The 21,374-nt window shown below is 46.2% G+C and overlaps 1 long non-coding RNA gene across 1 annotated transcript; it reads left to right on the top strand.

Annotated features, from left to right (window-relative positions):
* The first annotated feature begins 7,708 nt into the window (after nucleotides 1-7,708).
* LOC129387444 (uncharacterized) lies at nucleotides 7,709-16,808 on the top strand. The gene is made up of 3 exons (XR_008614661.2): nucleotides 7,709-7,957; nucleotides 16,355-16,384; nucleotides 16,556-16,808. It is a non-coding gene; the product is annotated as an uncharacterized lncRNA (long non-coding RNA).
* Nucleotides 16,809-21,374: the final 4,566 nt, after the last annotated feature.

The following is a 21,374-nucleotide window of genomic DNA, read 5'->3' as shown; positions in this document are numbered from 1 at the left end:
CTAGGACATCTTGGTGGGCTGATAGATCAACTTGTGTTAGCATTACTAATTGGGCAAATAAACAAACAAACGCAATATAATTAAGAACGACCTGGACGAGCGGAACCCCCGTCCAATCGCACTCGTCCATTCCATAATCTCTCTAGTTCGTGTGTTTGCCTACGCATTCATTAGCGTTAAAGTGCATGTCGGCCGCTTGTTGACTGCTTCCACTGCCCGGAAACCTCTCCTTAAGACGAACCGCGCAACACGTATTCGCTAGCACGGCAAAAGAAAAAAGAACGCGAGCGCCGAAGCTGGTTGATGCAAAGCCTTTCGCCGGTGTACTGTCGAAACGACAGTGGGCTAAAACGCTCCAAGCCGTTGCATCGATATACTTGCAATTCCATGCTGTCACAAATTACTACATCGAAAGACGACTTCCAAGATTGAAACAGAAGTGCGCTTGGACAACTATACGAAGTAACGCGCTTTAGTGGAAGCGGGATTTCGGAGACTCTCGGGCGTCTTCCGGTTCCTCAGCTTTGCAAATGACGCCATATTGAATTAGGCATTGATTATTCTTTGCTGTGACGTTATAAAATGATCAAACTTTGTTTTGCAAGTGCAAGTGCTTTATATTTCTTCACATAACAGGCATGTACCCAGGATTATTTTTCGGAGTGGGCCCAACGCAAGGTAACTTTTATATGCAAATAAGGATGGGGGTACCGTTACTAGTACAAATATGAATAACACCCGCCATTCGCCCCAAACATGCATAAACCCGCAAAAGAGAAATGAAATGGTGTGTGTCACAGTCCTACCTGTGAGATACACCTCTCCTTTACTTGGCAAACAAGGAACCACATCAAATGGGCTCGCGCAGGAATGAAACGCATGAAGAACACTGCCGAGGAGAAGTAAACAAGCGAAAGTGTAAAATGAAGATTTCTATAGTAGGATACAAGTTTACAAAAAAACAGCAGTTAGCAATCAAGGCACACGGACCGCGCAGGGTTCTGTTACTCCGGCAGCCAATCACAGAAGCAAACAATTGCAATGGCAAACAATGGACCTATAGCCAGGGTAGGATAGTATCCGGTCCAGTGTCAAAATATAACACACAGGTCACAGTGCAGATTTTACCAGCAGAGTATTCCGAAACACGTGAACATTTATAACAGGCAAGCAACGTGCTCAAATACACCTAATTAATCAGTTCAAGTAAGTTATAGAAAAAAATATTTTAAAGAAAAAAAGAATGCTTGAAATTACGTGCAGTTTTTACCTTTGGGGTAATATATTCGAGAGTTTTGTGCCACTGAAGTCAATTACCTTTTCACCGTATACATTATAGCAGTTTAATAACAGAATAATAACAACCAGATACGTGAGAACTCGATCTGAGGGGATCTGCTATAACCATATTTCACGCAGTCCCCATGCATCATTCTGTACTTTATAAACTGTGGTAACATCTGGCAAAAAACCAGTCGTTGGTTTGCGCTCCCCTGTGTCACTTCGTGTCCGGCTTCATACCCAGTGCTCGTTTTCTCCCCGTGGCGTCTTACAGCATTTAGGGCAAGAAACATGATGTCAAGTTGAGGTGAAAGCACGTCTAGTACTGCGAGTTAGAAAAGAACAGACGTTTCGAGGAATATGAAAGTTAGAGCGCCAGATATTATTCGCTGAGATTGAAATATTATAGTTAAATAGTGTCATAACCGATAGCAGAAGTCGTGTTCAGAAAATATCAATACATTTATCGCTGGTGCGATCTGAAGTGCTAATTATTTTCAGGGCTCTTTTCTGTAGTTTTTGTAAAGCTTGTAAGTATGCCATGTAAGTCACTCCCCATCATTCTAAACGATAACTAATATGGCTATTGCAAAACGCATAATAAAGAGTGAGTACTTCACGAGCGAAATATGGTTTTGCTTCAGTTAGGGAGTAACAACCGAATGCGACCTTTTTGCGTACATTATAAATATGTGCTTTACAGGGTATATGTTGGTCAAATATGGCGCCGAGATAAATAAACAATCAATTTCTTGGATGGGACTATTATTCAACGTCATACGTATTTGGGGACTGGTGTCAACATTGTTTGTCCTCGATCTAAAAACTACGTGTTTAGTCTTATTTCTATTTAAAGTTAATTTGTTTTCTAAAAAACCACAGGGAAATTCTGGATAATTCGGTCATCATATCTGTTTGCACTGCAGAGGGTATGTCTCCTGTAAATGATAAATCTGCATACATTACAACGTTTAATTTCGGAAGAGCATTAGGGAGGTGAAAAATGTACAGCGAGAACTGGGTTGCCTGATCGCTACGACCACAGGTAGCCAAATTGGCCTCCGCAGTTGCCGAAATGTAGCCAAAAGTGAAACTTTTGGGTAGCCCAAAAGTATCCAAGAAGCTTCGTCTTTTTTTGAAGTCATTTCTTAAGCATATTGAATTATTTTCTCCAAGAATACCTACATATTAGTTTTTCCACGCTTGACCACGCATGACCTCCGCGGATGCTGCACAAGCGCAAGAACTGCAGAAACGCTGGCATGCAGGCGAATTCATGATGACACAAATGTGGCCTTCACTGTAAATGCACTGTCTTGTTTTTCCCAGAGCCCCAAAAAATCACGAAAATACCAACACACAAATAGCACTGCGCAATAAACACTCTAAGCAATGGCACGCATTCAGGCGTTCAGTATTATTACTTACAGCACATGATAATTTTGCTTAACACCACACAATGCGCTAAACGAAACACTACAAAAAAATTGCAAGATTAAGTCTAACACAATAGATGGAGGTTGGTACAATATCTAGTACTATATATAGACATAAAAAGTAGGTTGTTATTAAGCATCACCAGCTTATTGCGAAGTGGAACTGATTGGTCTATACAAAATGTGAGAGCTGAAACGGGACAAAAATTCTTGACCCGGTTTAAAATTCTTGCAGCAGCCTCCGTTCCTGGTCAGGCCGAACTTCACGTGGAGGAGCGCTACCAATGTCTCCTTCGGCATTCTATATCGAAGGTCGGTTTTAATGAGCGAGACCTGGCTGAATACTCGTTCGACGACGGCATGTGATACGGGTAGTGATAGCAAAGACAGGAGGAGGGTTTGGAGTTGTGTAGGGAACGGATGGTTGTGGTGGCTGTGGGGCAATGGAAGAGGATATGTTCTACGTTGGCGTTGGAGCAGGCGCAATTTGGGCAGGAATGGTCCGAGCGAATTGCTACACTTAGGCGCCATGCGGCAGGCAGAAAGTTCGGCAAATTTCGGCTAGGTTCAGCTCAGTGTTCTCCCTCCGTCCTGGCGCCGAGGTCGCCCGCGTCGCATCGTCAACGGCAGCTAAAAGCATCGCATGCTTAAAACGTAGGACGCCGAAAGCTCACATGTGCAGACAGCAACAGTCTATGTTCGCTGGCGCGCGCGCACGGGTAGCGTTAGTTCACGGATGGAGACGTGTTTGCTGAAGCCAGCTTTCTTAGTTAAAATTATCAAAAGGACGCGATGCTTGACCTTTTGAAATGCACATGTGTTCTCTCACACAGAACCTCACACAGAACTTCCAAATTTTGATTTTGTAGCAGACGCGCTCAATTTCATTATCCTGCTGTCGTCTGCATTTTGAATGCAGCGTGTTTTTGGTTTCTTTTTAACTATTTTTTTTCTTTTTTACACAGAAAAAAGATGTAGCCGAACAATAGCCACATCACCAAAAGGAACTTCTGACGCCAACTCGGGCAAAAAGTAGCCACATTTGGCTATTAATAGCCCAATCTGGCAACCCTGAACGAGAATAACACGGGACCGAGCACAGAACCTTGTGGGGCTCTACTGGTGACTGTTCGTGCAAAATAATAATCACGCATTGCTACAGTTTGTTTGCGTGAAGATAAATACCTTTAAAAAATTTCTAGGAGTTATTTGTAACACCATAATATTACAGTTTTCGGAATAATATTGACTGAGAAACCGTACAAAATACCTTTTTTACATCGAAAGATATTCGTATGATGAGTTTATTTTGATGAAGTGCAGAATTTATTAGTTGTGATAGTGTTAAGACTGCAGTTGATGTCGATCTCAAGGGAACAAGGCCGTGATGCTGCGCAATAATTGCATTGTTTTCATTTAGAAATTGCTTCAATCTCTTGGAAATTAGTTTTTAATATAACTGTGATCATCAATAAGAAATAAATCCGTCTGTAATTATCTGGTTGCTTAAAATTTCCGGACATCTACTCAGGAATGACTTTGGCTGTGTTTAAGATATCTGGATATGTGCTAGAAGCAATTCGCTAGATGGAACACATAGCAAAGAGGACTGCGGAAAATGTTAACATTGTATTTTAAAATCCTAGTGGGTATACCATCATGAGCAGCTGCTTTAGTTAGAGGCATTTAGAGGTGCAGCGGTGGCGTAGAGGTAGAACACCCGCCTCGCGTGCAATAGGTCCGTGGTTCGAATCCCGGTGCCGCGCAATTTTCCACCAGATTAAAAAAAAAAATCTTTGTGTTGATAAAATTGCATAAACAGGCCTGGAGTGTGGCCTGATCCCGGTGACCAGAACCGGCAAAGCACTCCCTCACCAGAGCAGGATTGGCCATCCTGGTGCAGTACTTGGCCACAACCTCTTATATGAACACAACAATCAAACCCCGGCCCCTAGTCCCCAGCAGCTGCGAAGCAACTGACCACGGCGGCGGTCAGACCTGCGATGCTGCAGACTGTGCTAAAAATCCCTGGCTCCGGACAGGCCGCCATCGGAATATGAACCTGGCAACGTTTAACGCTACAACGTTATCTAGTGAGGCGAGTCTAGCAGTGCTATTGGAGGAATTAGAGGGCAGTAAATGGGATATAATAGGGCTCAGTGAAGTTAGGAGGCCAAAAGAAGCATATACAGTGCTAAAAAGCGGGCACGTCCTGTGCTACCGGGGCTTAGCAGGAAAATAGAGGAATTCCAGATCAAGCTACGGAACAGGTATTCGGCTTTGACTCAGGAAGAGGACCTTAGTGTTGAAGCAATGAACGACAATCTTGTGGGCATCATTAAGGAGTGTGCAATAGAAGTCGGTGCTAACTCCGTTAGACAGGATACCAGTAAGCTATCGCAGGAGACGAAAGATCTAATCAAGAAACGCCAATGTATGAAAGCCTCTAACCCTACAGCTAGAACTGGCAGAACTTTCGAAGTTAATCAACAAGCGTAAGACAGCTGACATAAGGAAGTATAATATGGATAGAATTGAACATGCTCTCAGGAACAGAGGAAGCCTAAAAGCAGTGAAGAAGAAAATAGGAATTGGCAAGAATCAGATGTATGCGTTCAGAGACAAAGCCGGCAATATCATTACTAATATGGATGAGATAGTTCAAGTGGCTGAGGAGTTCTATAGAGATTTATACAGTACCAGTGGCACCCACGACGATAATGGAAGGTAGAATAGTCTAGAGAAATTCCAAATCCCATAGGTAACACCGGAAGAAGTAAAGAAAGCCTTGGGAGCTATGCAAAGGGGGAAGGCAGCTGGGGAGGATCAGGTAACAGCAGATTTGTTGAAGGATGGTGGGCAGATTGTTCTAGAGAAACTGGCCACCCTGTATACGCAATGCCTCATGACTTCGAGCGTACCGGAATTTTGGAAAAACGCTAACATAATCCTAATCCATAAGAAAGGGGACGCCAAAGACTTGAACAATTATAGACCCATCAGTTTACTGTCCGTTGCCTACAAAGTATTTACTAAGGTAATTGCAAATAGAATCAGGAACACCTTAGACTTCCGTCAACCAAATGACCAGGCAGGATTCCGTAAAGGCTACTCAACAATAGACCATATTTACACTATCCATCAGGTGATAGAAAAATGTGCGGAATATAACCAACCTTTATATATAGCTTTCATTGATTACGAGAAAGCGTTTGATTCAGTCGAAACCTCAGCAGTCATGGAGGCATTGCGGAATCAGGGTGTAGACGAGCCGTATGTAAAAATACTGAAAGATATCTGTGGCTTACCAGTACTCACGTACGGGGCAGAACCCTTTAGGCTTACGAAAAGGGTTCTACTTAAATTGAGGACGACGCAACGAGCTATGGAAAGAAGAATGATAGGTGTAACGTTGAGGGATAAGAAAAGAGCAGATTGGGTGAGGGAACAAACTCGAGTTAATGATATCTTAGTTGAAATCAAGAAAAAGAAATGGGCATGGGCAGGACACGTAATGAGGAGTTAAGATAACCGATGGTCATTAAGAGTTACGGAATAGATTCGAAGGGAAGGAAAGCGTAGCAGAGGGCGGCATAAAGTTAGGTGGGCGGATGAGATTAAGAAGTTTGCAGGGACAACATGGCCACAATTAGTACATGACCGGGGTAGTTGGAGAAGTATGGGAGAGGCCTTTGCCCTGCAGTGGGCATAACCAGGCTGATGATGATGATGATTATTATATTGATCGTTGATATAAGTTCGTTATGAGTGATTTGTTCTAGGTGAAAGTCACCAACTATTCTAGGCAGTACAGGTGCAGGCTTAAAGAATAAAAACTGATTAGTTAAATTTACTCCTATGTTAGCAAAATAATAATTTACAATATTAGCTACTTGCGTCTTTGGTTTATATATAAGTATATATATATATATATGCTTTTATTTCCACAAACGTACAATTTATGGGGGATTTAAGGATAAACTTGCTCGCAGCAACTTGACGGGCCTTAAACCCTGTCTGAGGCACAGACACTGATTCAGGACCGACAAAAACAATACACAAGCAAAAAAAAAATGATAAATTGGCTTAGACGTTATGCCAGCAAACAGAAATTCAATGTAAATATAACATTACAAACCATAAAAGAACTTGAGTGCTCTGTGTTTTGCCTTAGCCTATAACTTTTTTTTATGATTTCCCATATCCTTTTCGTGTTACCGCTCTCCTTCTTTACAAGGTTAGTATAGTACTGCTTTTACGATTTCCCGATTATAGGAAATGAGATATTTCAAAAATACCTGAAGCTCTCCCTATAGCTCAATTGTCTGAAGCATTTATGCACGCTGAATAGTGGTAGATTGGCCTATTATTCTTAGGTTGAGACCGACTACGATGTAAAAGAATAAAAGCAATGTTATCTACCGAAGCAATAAGAATTTGCCGAAATACCCGATTCCGCGAGGCTTCGGTAGATTTGAACGTTAACAAGGGTTGCGTATACCAATAGCAAATATCCAAATGTCTACAGTTATTATTGTTCTAGTTTTTAGAGTGTACCTGCAGGCGCAGGAGTTACCAGCTGCATGCGGCTTCACGTCCTGTCGTTGCAAGCTCGGCAACAGCTCGCTCTTGAGAAACGTAAGTTTTAGAGCACGATGTGTAATCGCGAATGCTGAGCCGATTTGTAACAACGAAAGAGTACATTGTATCCGCTATGATTGTTTTCGAGACGTATCGTAAATAAAAGCTGTTGTCGGAAATATATTGCCAGAAGGTTCAGAGTAAAAAGGAAAGCTAGGCTGTTGGCAATGTGTTAGTAATAGATTGAGTTAGTAATAAACTAGTATAGAACAGAGCCTAGCACAATTTCCGCGCACGTTTACGACGCTCGATGTGAGATACGAGGCCCACTAAAAAAAAAATTTTACTGAGAAAAGCCAAAATCTAGATTATTTGTGTGTATTAAAGAACTTATTTTTCTTCGCAAGTTAAGACGTCAATAAATGGGCAAAATGAGGTCCTATTTTCTTTACTTTAGAAATTGCTAACGAAGGTGGGTCTCACGCAGCACTCAGAGCATCAATTTAGCTCATCACAACACAAGTACTTTTGGACTGCCACAAGGAGGGTCGTTGAGCGACGCAATGAACCAAGACTAGCGGGATCTAAAAAAAGCCTGACAGGGCAGCGAAAACAAACAAAAAAAGTTGAACCAAAACTAAATCAGACATGCTCTTTTGGTAAGTGTGCCTTTTAGACCTTTAGTGACTGCGCATACAATGCTTGCAAGAAAACTTATGCTATATGAAAATGTACAAAACGCATCTTGAATAAGCACAATCAACAAAAATGAAAAAAAAAACATTTTGCACAATTTTTTTATAGCAATAAGGGGGCAACCTCAGGTAGAAAACTATAAGTGGGCTTCACCCCAAGCCACCTTTGTCTTTGAAAATTGCAGAGACAACGATCATCCCATGTGAACCATAGGTCTAACTTTCATTTACTTGACATTACGTGTGTGATCTGTGGCATTGCTGCAGCCGGAGATATTGTATCAGTCTACCTCCTACACTCTTAAGCAAAATTACACAATTATTCTCCTTCCTTTCCTTATCTCTACTTTTCTACCACTTTACCTCCCCCTCCCCTCTCTCCCCAGCGTAGGGTAGCCAACCGGACCTTTTCTCTGGTTAACCTCCCTGCCTTTCCCCTTTTCTTTCTCTCTCTCTCTCTCTACACACAGACATCATCCAGTCAAACGATAACCGCACATGATGAATCATCGGCAGCTTGTTTCACGCCAGCTGCGAGACCTTCGATTCCTCCATGGTGCCTCGCTCAGCCAAAAATCAACCTCACAATACCTGGTATCTCGAAAAAAACTGATCAATCATCACCAGCCCTTAGGCAGCTCACGCTACTATATTTGTACGAGAACTACCGTGACTCTACGCATATTTACACTGACGGATCTGTCCTTCTAAGCAGCTCCGCGGCGGCAATCGTCATACCAGCGAAAGCAACAACAATCAAATTTAAGACGACTCACGCGACAACATCGACGGCAGCAGAGCTCGCAGCGCTCTTTACTGCCCTTCATCACATTGGTGATGAACCGCCACACAAGTGGACCATATTCTGCGATTCGAAGGCGGCACTGCAGTCCCTACTGTCACCTTCAAGACGCGGACCGCACGAACAACTAATATTTCATACTACAGAGACGTTACACCATATAAGTGATGCAGGTCATGAAATAACCTTCCACTGGCTTCCAAGTCACTGCGGGATTATCGACAATGAACGGGCGGATCAAGCTGCCCGCTCAGCCCGTACTGAGGAGCACCACGTCCCAATTCCTCTTTCTAGAACTGACGCAGCATGGAAGCTCCGCCTACTTGCTCGGGAGTGTACCGCGTCGAAATGGAATGAGCCAGATTTAACAAATACGCGACGGTACACACTTGATCCTACATTAAGTCTTCGAGCGCCATCACAGCTTCGCCGTAGAGACGCCACGCTTTTATATCGACTTTGGTTGGGCGTTGCCTTTACGAAGGCCTATGCATTCCGCTGTTACGTTTCGCCTACGACGCGCGGTATAGCCGGCGCGGATGCAACGGACGCCGGGGCTTCGTTCAAAGCGGCGGACATTTTGGCCCGTTCGGAGCTGCCGCAAAGCCTCCCCGCCAAGCGCGTCCAGGCGTGTTTCAGTGCCACGTGTCTTCGTGTGTGCGTGTGTGTGTGTGTGCCCACGCTTGTCAAAGCGCGGCAGCCGGGGAGAGGAGCTCCCCAAAAGTGTGAAGCGAGGAGGTCTGACCGGCGCCGGCTTGGCGGATGCGTCACTACACTCGTCTCAACGTGTCTCTCAGCCTGTCCGTGCCCCGCCGTCACGTGGTCTCGTCACGAGGCCTTCCTCTTGCCCTCGACTCCGAGAGTATAAGAGCAGCTGCCCCCGGACGCCAAGAGAGAGGCTCCGATTTCTTCTGTTGAGTAACGTGCTCTCCCGTCTCTCCACTTCGGTCGACCTGACCGCCCGCTCTTTAGCGATGCTAGAATAAACAAGTTGTTCCGTTACCAGTCGACTCATGCTTTGCCGGGACCTTCGGATGCTTCCAGTTGTGCCCCAGGCCGCCAGGCCAACGCTACCCTTGGGGCTTGCGACCCATTTGCAACAACTCGTGCTAGCGGTGCGATTGCAACAACGGACGTCAGCGCTGAGATTCCAACAACTGTTTGCCAGCGGTGAGATCGCGACAACGGAGGCCAGCAGCGAAGATATGCGGTTGACTGTATGCTGAGCAGCACAACGACCATCCGGGAGCAGTGCAACGAGCCCTGTGTGATGACTGGTTGCCTGCAGCGGAACGACTGCGCTGAATTCTTGGCTGCGAGGTTTGGTGAGTGCGGGACTTTCTTCTTCTGAGTTTTGCCAGGCTTTTGTTAGTGTCAGAAACAGAGCTGGTAATTGTGGTTGTCGTTGCTGCCGGGTTAGTTTGCGGCAAGACAATAGTAGGCAGTAGAGAAAGCAGCATTCAGAGCAGCCACGGATTTGAAGTCGTTGCGCAAACAGAAATTGCTGGAGCTTGCTAGAGAGTTGGGTCTGGATGTCTCAGACAAACTCAGAAAACCAGAACTGCTGAGGGCTATTCTTGAGTTAGAAGCTGAGGATGACGAGCTGTCGGAATGCCTTGAGACCATTGAGGAGCGGGCAAAAAGACAGGAGCGCGAACTTAAAGAGCAAAAAGAGAAACAGGAGCGCGAACTTCAAGAGCAAAAAGAGAAACAGGAGCGCGAACTTAAAGAACAGAAAGAGAAATATGAGCGCGAACGAAAAGAACAGAAAGAAAAAGAAGAGCGTGAACGTAAAGAACAGATAGAACGAGAGCAACAAGAGAAAGAAAGAGAGCGCGACCATCAACACGCTTTAAAAATGAAGCGTCTCGAGGTAGAGATGGAACGCGCTCGTAATGGAAGTCAGGCACACGGTGCAGGAGAACGAGTATTGTTCAAAATGACTGACCTGATGCGGCCGTTTAAGCTTGGAGAGGACATTGGTTTGTTCCTGGTTAACTTTGAGCGAACGTGCGAGAAGCAGGGGTTCTCTCGGGAAACGTGGCCACAGCGCTTGCTCACTTTGTTACCCGGCGAGGCGGCCGACGTAGTCGCTCGCTTCAATAGAGAGGAGGCAGAGGATTTCGACAAAGTGAAATCGAGTCTGCTAAAAAAGTACAGGCTCTCTGCGGAGGCTTTCCGTCGGAAGTTTCGGGAAAATGAGAAAGGCAGAAGTGAGTCATATACAGAGTTTGCCTACAGGCTAATGTCAAACATGCAGGAGTGGCTCAAAGAAGAGAAAGCGTTTGGTGACCACGAGAAAGTTCTGCAGTGTTTCGGGCTGGAACAGTTTTATAGTCGGTTGCCTGAGAACGTGCGGTACTGGGTCTTGGATAGGCCAGACGTTAGTACGGTTGCTAAAGCCGCTGAGCTAGCCGAAGAGTTTGTGACGCGTCGGGCTCGCGGAGCTAAGGACGGTCAAAAGGGTGAATTTGGCTCCAAGTTTGAGAGGCCGAAGTTCACGCCCATGAGAGCAAAGGGGGACACACGTAGTTCGGATGCGAGTGAAAGCAGTCCGACCGAACGTAAGGAGATGGCGGCAAGCGAAGCCGAACGCAGAAAGCGGTTCTAGACGAGGCAAGCGCGCGTTTGTTATACGTGCCAGAAGCCGGGTCACTTTTCGACGCAGTGTCCAGAAACAAAAACAAAAGTCGTGTTTTTGTCATTATGCAGCACTGACGAGAACATGAAGCTTCTCGAGCCTTACATGCGAGACCTCCTCGTGAACGGGAAAGAGTGCCGAGTGCTTCGCGATTCCGCAGCTACGATGGATGTAGTTCACCCCTCTTACGTAGAACCCGATATGTTCACGGGCGAGTGCGCATGGATCAAGCAAGCCGTGGAAGCTCATAGCGTGTGTCTGCCCGTAGCAAAAGTGCTTATTGAAGGACCTTTCGGAGCGCTTGAGACGGAGGCCGCAGTGTCATCTATGCTGCCCCCCCAGTACCCGTACCTATTTTCGAACAGGTCCGATCACCTCCTGCGCGAGAAGGGGCTTTTGTTTGGTGAGGCTAGCGTTCAGGCCTTAACCAGATCGAAAGTTCGGGAGCTCGCTGCAAAGGCGGTAGTTGCGGGGCCGACGTTGTCGAACAATGAGAAAGGGTCAGAGGCGCAGCAAGCTGATATTCAGAGCACGCCTGAACTGAATAAAATTGAGCCTGTAGCGTTAAAGGCACCAGATACTGGAGAGGAAATGCCCGACACGGGAAAGTTAGAAGAGCTATCTGCAGATTTGCTCATCGCGCCTACGCCAGACGGACTTAATAGGTTGCTAAACGTCAGCCGGTCGGCTTTGATAGCCGAGTAAAGAAGGATGGCAGCCTAGAAAACATACGCTGCATTGTCAAGGAAGGTATCGCCAAGAAAAATGCTCGCTTTGTGGAAAGAGGTGGGGTCCTGTACCGGAAGTATCTAGACCGCAGGGGAGTGGAGTTCGATCAGCTGATCGTGCCTCAGTGCTACCGTCAGGATCTGTTGCGCTTGTCGCATGGGGGTTCGTGGTCCGGACACCTAGGAGTTAAGAAAACTAAGGACCGTCTCTTGCAAGAGTACTATTGGCCAGGGTGTTTTCGGGACGCAGACCACTTTGTGAAGACATGCGACACCTGTCAGCGGGTGGGCAAACCAGGGGACAAATCGAGGGCGCCGTTGAAGTTGGTACCTATCATTACGGAGCCTTTTAGACGGCTCGTTATTGATACAGTGGGACCTCTGCCGGTAACAGCCACGGGGTACAGACACATTTTGACTGTGATCTGCCCAGCGACAAAGTTCCCTGAAGCAGTGCCGCTTAAAGATCTCAGCTCAGTTGAGATAGTCAATGCACTACTGTCCATATTTGCGCGAGTTGATTTTCCTGCGGAAATCCAATCAGATCAGTGCACAGTGTTTACTAGCGCTTTGACGACAGCCTTTCTCGAAAGGTGCGGGGTAAAGCTGTTACACAGCTCAGTGCACCACCCCCAGTCGAATTCCGTTGAGAAGCTCCACTCCGTCATGAAGTGCGTGTTGAGAGCATTGTGGTTTGCACAACAAACTGACTGGGAGCTGTGTCTACCTGGGGTGATGTTTGCATTGAGGACCCCGCCGCATGCGGCTACGGGGTTTTCACCAGCTGAGCTAGTGTACGGTCGCTCGCTGCGTTCTCCGCTTCGCATGCTTCGATACGGATCACTGCCCTCTCCAATGGCTGCAGACCATCTCTTTCACAAATGGCCGCCTCCTGCGCTGGAGCCTCGCTTTGCAACAACATTCCTTTGAGGTGCGTTACAAAAAGGGGAGTCTCAACGGTAACGCCGATGGCTTAAGTCGAAGCCCCTAACGTAAGAATCAGCCTCAGAGGTATTTGTTACTGATGTTTTTCTTCCTGAGGCAGGATTTTTAACATATTGCTTTTGTGTAGTGTTTCAAAGTGATGATGTGCTTTCTAGTGCAATTTTCCGATTTGTGGACGCGTTCGGAGTGCTGCTAAACTACTGTAAGGAACTAGGCAGTAGTATAAAAGGGGAAAGAGCCTGGCAGGGCTTAGTGAGGGTTGTTTCGTGCTTGCTGACTGAGCGGTTGAGTTTCGGCGTAGTTCTAACGCTTGCCGGGAACGAGAACAAAAATGTCAACTCTCCCGAAGTCACTTTGCAGTGTCCTGTGTGAACCTGAACGAGAGAACCAGGCCTTCTCTGTGCGCTGCGCTCAAGAAACGCCGAAAGACGCCCGACTTCGGTTATGAGCATCATCGAGCGACATCCCTCCGGACAGCGGATGCAGTCCCCTGACCATCGGGATCTCCTTCCCCTGGCGGGGCGGTCTGTTACGTTTCGCCTACGACGCGCGGTATAGCCGGCGCGGATGCAACGGACGCCGGGGCTTCGTTCAAAGCGGCGGACATTTTGGCCCGTTCGGAGCTGCCGCAAAGCCTCCCCGCCAAGCGCGTCCAGGCGTGTTTCAGTGCCACGTGTCTTCGTGTGTGCGTGTGTGTGTGTGTGCCCACGCTTGTCAAAGCGCGGCAGCCGGGGAGAGAAGCTCCCCAAGTGTGAAGCGAGGAGGTCTGACCGGCGCCGGTTTGGCGGATGCGTCACTACACTCGTCTCAACGTGTCTCTCAGCCGGTCCGTGCCCCGCCGTCACGTGGTCTCGTCACGAGGCCTTCCTCTTGCCCTCGACTCCGAGAGTATAAGAGCAGCTGCCCCCGGACGCCAAGAGAGAGGCTCCGATTTCTTCTGTTGAGTAACGTGCTCTCCCGTCTCTCCACTTCGGTCGACCTGACCGCCCGCTCTTTAGCGATGCTAGAATAAACAAGTTGTTCCGTTACCAGTCGACTCATGCTTTGCCGGGACCTTCGGATGCTTCCAGTTGTGCCCCAGGCCGCCAGGCCAACGCTACCCTTGGGGCTTGCGACCCATTTGCAACAACTCGTGCTAGCGGTGCGATTGCAATAACGGGAGTCAGCGCCGAGACCCCAACACCGCATAGGGATGACCGACACCGCAACTTGTGACCACTGTGGCCACGAAGAATCAATTGACCATATTTTGTGCGCCGGCACGCAGTACACTCCACAGAGGGAATGCCTTCGCCACGAACTTGACCAGCTGGAGGACCAACCGCTATCAGAAAAAAGAATTTTGCACCATTGAAAGCACCTACCGTCACAGAAGAAGGCCGTGCAAGCACTATTGCGGTTTTTGCGATCTACCGGACTGTGTGAACGACTTTAACTGGAACGCCTCTTGTGTGTGTGTGTGCCTCCGTGTGTGCGTGTTTCATTTTTTTTACGTTTTCCTGTCTGTCCTCTTTATAACCCCTATCTTCCATCCGCGGTGTAGGGTAGCAAACAGGAGACCAATATCTGGTTGACCTCCCTGCCTTTCCTCTTTCTCTCTCTCTCGCTACACCATTTTGCCACACAACAGTAATCGTCCTCTGCCTTGTCGGCATTTACTTTCTTTAACGCGGCGAGTCCGATACATTCAAGTCACGAAGGGCATACCAGTTATCATCATGACAGAGCATTCTCGACAGGATAGTAGCGAACGCAGTGTTTTCAAGGAAGGAAACGCAGGCAAGAGAGATGACGATTATTGTTGTGTAGAAAATATACACCCCAAAGGGTGTACATTTGCTTAAGAGTGTAGCTGACCGTTGTTTCAAAAAAAAACAAGTGATTCGCATGGTGAACTTCTTCCTCATCCTGTGTTCCTTCGCTAAACCAACAAATGGCGCGTGCTTCCCGTCATTCAGTGTTGGCCAAAAACATTTAGCCGGAAACTTTGTCTCAACACCGAAACTCAGGAAGAAAACAAATTGTTTTCTTTTGCGTTGCGTGTAGGCAACACTCGCCAATGAAGAATTAAAACAGCAATATCACAGAGTTATCGTTTTCAGTTATACTTTCGGAAGTTCAACAAGCCCAACTGGGCATGAAATACCTTAAATTTATTTTGAATATGTTACTAAAAATTTACAAGAAATACCTGTGCAATGCTTGATTTCGAAATGTCTACTAGAAAAATAGGCTTATGCTTGTTGGCGTATGAAAGAACTGCGAAAAAAAAAACGGGTTTGGAGATAATAAACAACATATTTTAAGCACTTTCAGCACTCAGACAAAAAAAAATGGAAAAAGAGAAGGAAACATACATAGAGAAGAGCTCGAATTACTTATTTTCGTAGCACACCTACTGGTGATTATTGTTTTTCTCTAATTTTGACCTCGGGGTACTCCGTCTTTGCTTACTTAACTTATCACACACCGGGAACCTTTCCCACTGAGTGGTCGGTGAACTGTGGGATAAGCTTTGATTCCATAAAGGCCCGAATATACTCGAGCCTGTTTAAATATATTTGATCTGCATGTCTTGTCATGATTGAAATGACAAATAGGCTTATATAGAATACATAAGTTCGTCGGAATGCTCACACAAGTATATTGTTTTGCATTTTTCCGTTCGTGCCATTCAAGCTTTCATTCAAGGCAAGACAACATTTGACCGAGCGCCAAGATTTGTGATTAATTATTTCTTTCCATAGCAGACCGTGATTCCGGATTACTGCAGCTACCTGCCACCTTAATGTTCAAATCATAGTGCACTTCCTGAAGTACTGGTTTTATGATGTCGGTCGCGCACTGCGCCTTTTGGGTACCGATTCAAGGCAAACTTTTCGTTCTGTCGCCTTTGAACACGAAAGTTTACCATACACTAGCTGCGAGGGCTGCTGTGTATAAGCACACCGAAATGGTAATCTGCTGTTTCCTCTACACGTAAAACGCCAGCGGTGTATGAACAAGATTTACAAGTAATGCGTACGTCATGAGAGAACGACCATCTCCGAGGAAAACATGTTGCAAGTGTTTTGAGGCTTTAGTACTGCTTGAAACATAGTGCAAACATTAAACAACATAAGGGAGTAACCCATTCATCGAAATCTACATCACGGCCGTTTGTGTGTGTTTGTGTCTTTGTTTACAAACTCATTGTGGTGCAACTTGCATTTTATTTTTATTTTGTTATGTTCATGGGTGTACAGGACTGTGCTGTGGATTTCTGACCTTATGAAGTGAGTTCTTTTCATTTTGCTACATATTTTTTTATATTGTTTCCGCGATGAGAAAAGGAGTAGCCGTCACCTTTAAAAGGTGACTACGTCTCTTTCTTTTATTTTCATTTCAATAAAGGAAAGACAATTTTGTTAAGGATGAAACCGATACCTTCCTTTTCTCGTTCACAGACCCTGGGTAAGGTTAAAGGTTAAATTGTTAGATGCCGCCCGAGTCCAAGGACTTGGAGCCGTCACCTGAGGCCACCACAGCCAAAACTGCCGGACCATTCTTCTTATTGAAGTTTATTTTCTTCTATCTTTTTACTCAAACAACACCGTGTAAGCCTGCTCCAAGGAAAGCGGGATTGATTTTTTTTTTCTTGGGATCGTTAAGCGCTAAAACCTCGTTTATTTCTTCTTTTCCCTTACTCTGGGAGTGAGGGGGGCAGCACTCCACATGACTGCGAATAAAGTTTTAGGGATACCATTCATTGGAAAAAAATCTGTTTAAGCGAAGCTTTCTTTAGTGTTTGCGTTGATTGACGCTAATTGCCGGTAAGTTTGACAGCACGTTTTCATGATGTTCAGTGCATGGAACGACAGCGTTGAATCGATATTTACTATTATCTTCAGTGCAGCACGCGTGTTTGTCTACGCAGTGCACCGAGGGTACAAAGCGGGAGGTACCTGCTTGCGGCGTTGTTGGCGCCATTTCTCGTTTCACGGCGGAAATTAAGGCTCTTCCTTTAATGTAAACAGCTTGCAACTGCAGGTTACGTGGACCATGTCTATACTTACGTTGCACACTAGGTACAATGACGACCTTATCCGTTTGATTTTAAAAGGGAACGATATAGTAAGTGCGACATTTAGCTGAATGCGGGGTTGATATGTTCAATCACGGCGGTTAAGGCCAGATGGCATGTAAAACTCGCAGACAGAATAAGAATACCGCCGCGACACTTAAGACTGCTTAGGTGTGGGAACGCGAAAGCAATATGCATTTTTCTTTCTTGCGCGTTCCTTGTTCGGACAGGCTCTCGCCGGCGTTCTAACTGCGCCTCGATAACGGTGTAAGACATGTACTACTCTTTAGGCGAGCACACCCGCGCGACACGAACAACAAGATAAACCAGCGATGGCGCACTTCCATCGGTCCAATGGCGGCACCGGATATCTATCGGCCGGACGACGCAACATCAGTTGGAACGCAGGCGAGAGCTCTTGGGCGGACAAGGAACACGCGGATAACAAAGGCAGCCAGAAAACAGCAACTGCACGCAGCGTCGTGAGGTCGCGGTGCCCTCTCCCCTCACCACGGCGACCTGCTACTTTCGCGCCTCGCTCTATCATTGTGGATTTACCGCGAAGCGCCGGGGGCTTTACCAGCGGGAGATAGCACCGCTTTCTTCATTTTAGTTTCGTTATTTAGTTTCGTTAGTTTCGTTTACAGCCGGGAGGTAACCATTGCCGTCAGTGGACCAACGGCCGCGCCACGTTGTTCATCTGGTCGGTCGCGCCTCGCATGGCAAGCAGATAAGCATCTCCGCCTAAAGAATATGCATCTTACATCGAGGCCTCAGTAAGGCCTAATGAAATCGTGCCAAGCGTCCGAACGCGCTCGCTTGCTCGCGACCAGTTCATAACTCGAAGGACCGCTCAGCGCCATTGGATCGGACATTATTGGTTTTTTATTTTACGCATTCGTTTTATACACTCGTGTGTTGCGCCACCTCCTCCCTATCGGCTTCCCCTTCACGTGCCCAATGACGCACGCACTAGGCACACCTTTAGTCAATCAGAACCGCGGAGCCGCCGTGTAGTTGTGGAAGTGGGCTCGTCTAACAGCATGGATGTCCGAGATGAATTCTCATCCACAGAAAAATTTACAGAATTTTCTTTTCAAAGTCGTCAATTCCCTTTTTTACAGGAACCCCCTGAAACATCTGACGTAAATCCGAGCATTTTTAACGTGTTTTTACTGTTTGAGCCGTTGGCCATTCATGGTACCATCATTCGGTCACGCCGCCCACTACAACGCCGGATTTTCGCGTAATGGGCATATATAATGCTTTCGCACTAATAAGCGCCAATAGATTCGTACTGCCTTGCTGAGTAGACCCAGACTGCGCGCCACGCAACACAAGCCACAAGCGCCGATCCCTCACCAAAAAGTAATGGTGTTAGCTTTGTTATGCGGCGTAAATCAGCAATACAGCCTGCGTGTGTATTGGCCGCTACTTCTCAGTCAGAAAGCAGCCGCTGCGGAGTAATGCTGCGCTGCATGCCACAATAGTCGGTGTGCAAGCAGTTATTGTCGCATTTAATGTGACCGTCAGCACGTGGCAATCTTATTAATAAGCGATCAGCACGTGAGTCTGTAAAGAAGACCCAGGAGCTCACGGCTTCCTTTAATATGTAAGCGAAAACTGCTCGCAGTGCAGTAAGCTCCGTTATGGCGATGCCGTAACGACGACAGCGGAGCCATGACGATGAAGATATGACGGTGATGGGATGACGACCAGTCTATAACGAGGTTGGCGCGAAGACGATGGTACGATGATGACCGGACGACGAAGCTAGAAGACGGCATGACGAAATATACGGAACAAGAAATAAACAACGCACGGATTAAACGATGAGTCTACGGAACACGCTTCATGCGAAAATCTGTGCTTGAAGTATGTTTTAAGCGACAGAAAATATTCCCCGCCGGGAAACACTTTTCTGTTATACGGCACTAGGGACGATCTTACAAAGGCGGACACATAGAATTTCTATGCTACTACAATAACTGTGTACTTTCACGTAGGGTGGACGAGAAAGCAAGCCCAAACTACACATGCTGCCACCTCACGCAATGTGGAGAAAGCTTGAGAGCTGGCGCGAAACACTTGAAAATTGGCGGAGCGGTTATGGTTGGTCAACGCTCCTGTTATTTATTACTGCTTCTTATTGACCACCATTTTAGCAATGGCGTGCCTTGACTGGTTCGACCTTAGTGGCAGCTTAAGTGGTGGAGGATTCACAAATTCAACTGAATTAAGGTTTCCAGTAAATGCTCAGGTCGAGAAACGCTGAGATCCCATTGCAGTTTGTTTCGACATGTGCATTTTTTTTTTATTGAACGACCTAATAGCAGCGTATAGGCAAATATACGCCAGCTAAACGCTCAGCTCATAAATTAACGCTCTCTTTACCTTTAACGCCGAATATCTCAGCAAATACGAGGCTTAACACACTTCACGGCTTCGCCAACTGCAAGCCGTGAACTAGGATTGTGCTAGGGGTTTGCTCTTTGTAAGCCTGAGGAGGACAGGCGACAATAATTTAATTTATTTTAGTTTAATCAATGTGAAGAAAATGCTTTTTTTAACTTGGGATAACATGGAACGCCGACGAAAGCTGATGCTTTCAAGAATTCTTCATCGGTAATGAATTTATTTGAGAAGACGTCATTAATGGGCGCGGCACGCGCGATTTTTTTTAATGTTGCTATGGCACGAAATACCAAGAAGTTTAGTGAAAGCGCGGGCATACGTTGGGCATTTGCCCTTGACGATGTACCTGGCGCAGTCGCGTTATTAAGAAGGCCATGGTGGTGCAAAAATGCGAAGTTTGATCGACGTGTGCCGAGGTTTCCCCTGTGCAGTGGAGAACGTATTGACTCGCACTACGCTAGAAAGGTAGATTTAGGAGTTCGCGGAAGAACTATACGAAACACACAGCTCAGAAAGACGTAGGTTGGGCGTCTTTCATAGAACGAGAAGTAGCCAAATCGGCCTCAGAAAAATACTAACCAATATGAGGGAATGTACAGAGTCTCCATTCTCAGGAATAATCGAGGAAATATTAATATATCTATAGCGTAAAACAGTCAAAGGTGCCTAGAGTACACACGTGCCGCAAACGTAGGTAGCACAAAAACGAAAACGAAAACTTTCTACTATGTGCCCTGATAAATATACATTATCTTACATGTTTTTTAAACATAAATCATGCATCTTAATGACCTATAATAAACCATGAAGAGTTGCTCGAAAACATCGACATCGCTGGTGTCATTTACCACCTAATTTCAAACTGGATGCTCATAATCAACATTCAACCCACGCGAGTGTGGATGCTTGGGCTTGTTGGCATTCGCTTGGTAAAATGAAGTGAGCAAAAACAACTAAGACGCATATACAGACCTAAATTTCATTAGCGACATCGTGTTCGTGTCGGTCTCTTTGTCTCTGTTGGTTTCGCACTCTAACAGCCATCTCACCCGGCTTGGCAGCTCAGCGGCGACGGCGTTGCGTCGTTTCCCAGCCGCGGTGGTCACATTTCACTGGGGTGCCAAGAATGCCTGTGTACGTAGATTTAGCCGCTGCTTAAAAAACCCTAAGTAGTCAAAGTTATTACGGAGTTCACTATAACGCGCATAATAATGAGATGCAGGTTCTGACACGTACATGAAGCAAAATTTGAAATCGGCGGTAGCTAAAGATACGTCTGACGTCTGCTTCCAAGTTTCTTTACAGTTACGCCAGCCGGATCCGGAAGTATTTGAAAGAAGCACGTTCGACATTTATCGTTGGTTTTTCCATGTTTCACGTGAGGACAGGTCGGTCAGGTGAGTGAGGCACGCTGAACAGCTAAGCACATGATTCCCCTGCGTCAGAGCTTACGTTGTACTTGCTGTGGTGCATCATGCCTGCATCGGCCAACCCATTCAGATCGGCGCCCTCATCACTGCTTTAACTACCGCATCCGCTTTCATGTAGCTTTGATGCGCGCTTTCGTGGCAAGGAAAATGCATTCAATTTAACGGCCCTCTATGCGATACTATAACAACATGTGCTTATCGCAAATAGAGCGTTTAGGCAATTGCGCTTCGCTACCGATCCACTAAGACACTAGTGGGAATACGCTAGCGTTGTAGCATTCCACACTTACGAAGGCATCGAAGTTTAAACTGCAATCCACAAATTGACAGAATCCTTCACTGACAAAAAAGGAAAAG

This window comes from Dermacentor andersoni, chromosome 2 (assembly GCF_023375885.2).
Source record: "Dermacentor andersoni chromosome 2, qqDerAnde1_hic_scaffold, whole genome shotgun sequence".
Taxonomy (NCBI): Eukaryota; Metazoa; Arthropoda; class Arachnida; order Ixodida; family Ixodidae; genus Dermacentor; species Dermacentor andersoni.
Note: the sequence above shows the minus strand (reverse complement) of the source record. Positions and strands in the feature narration are given on the sequence as shown.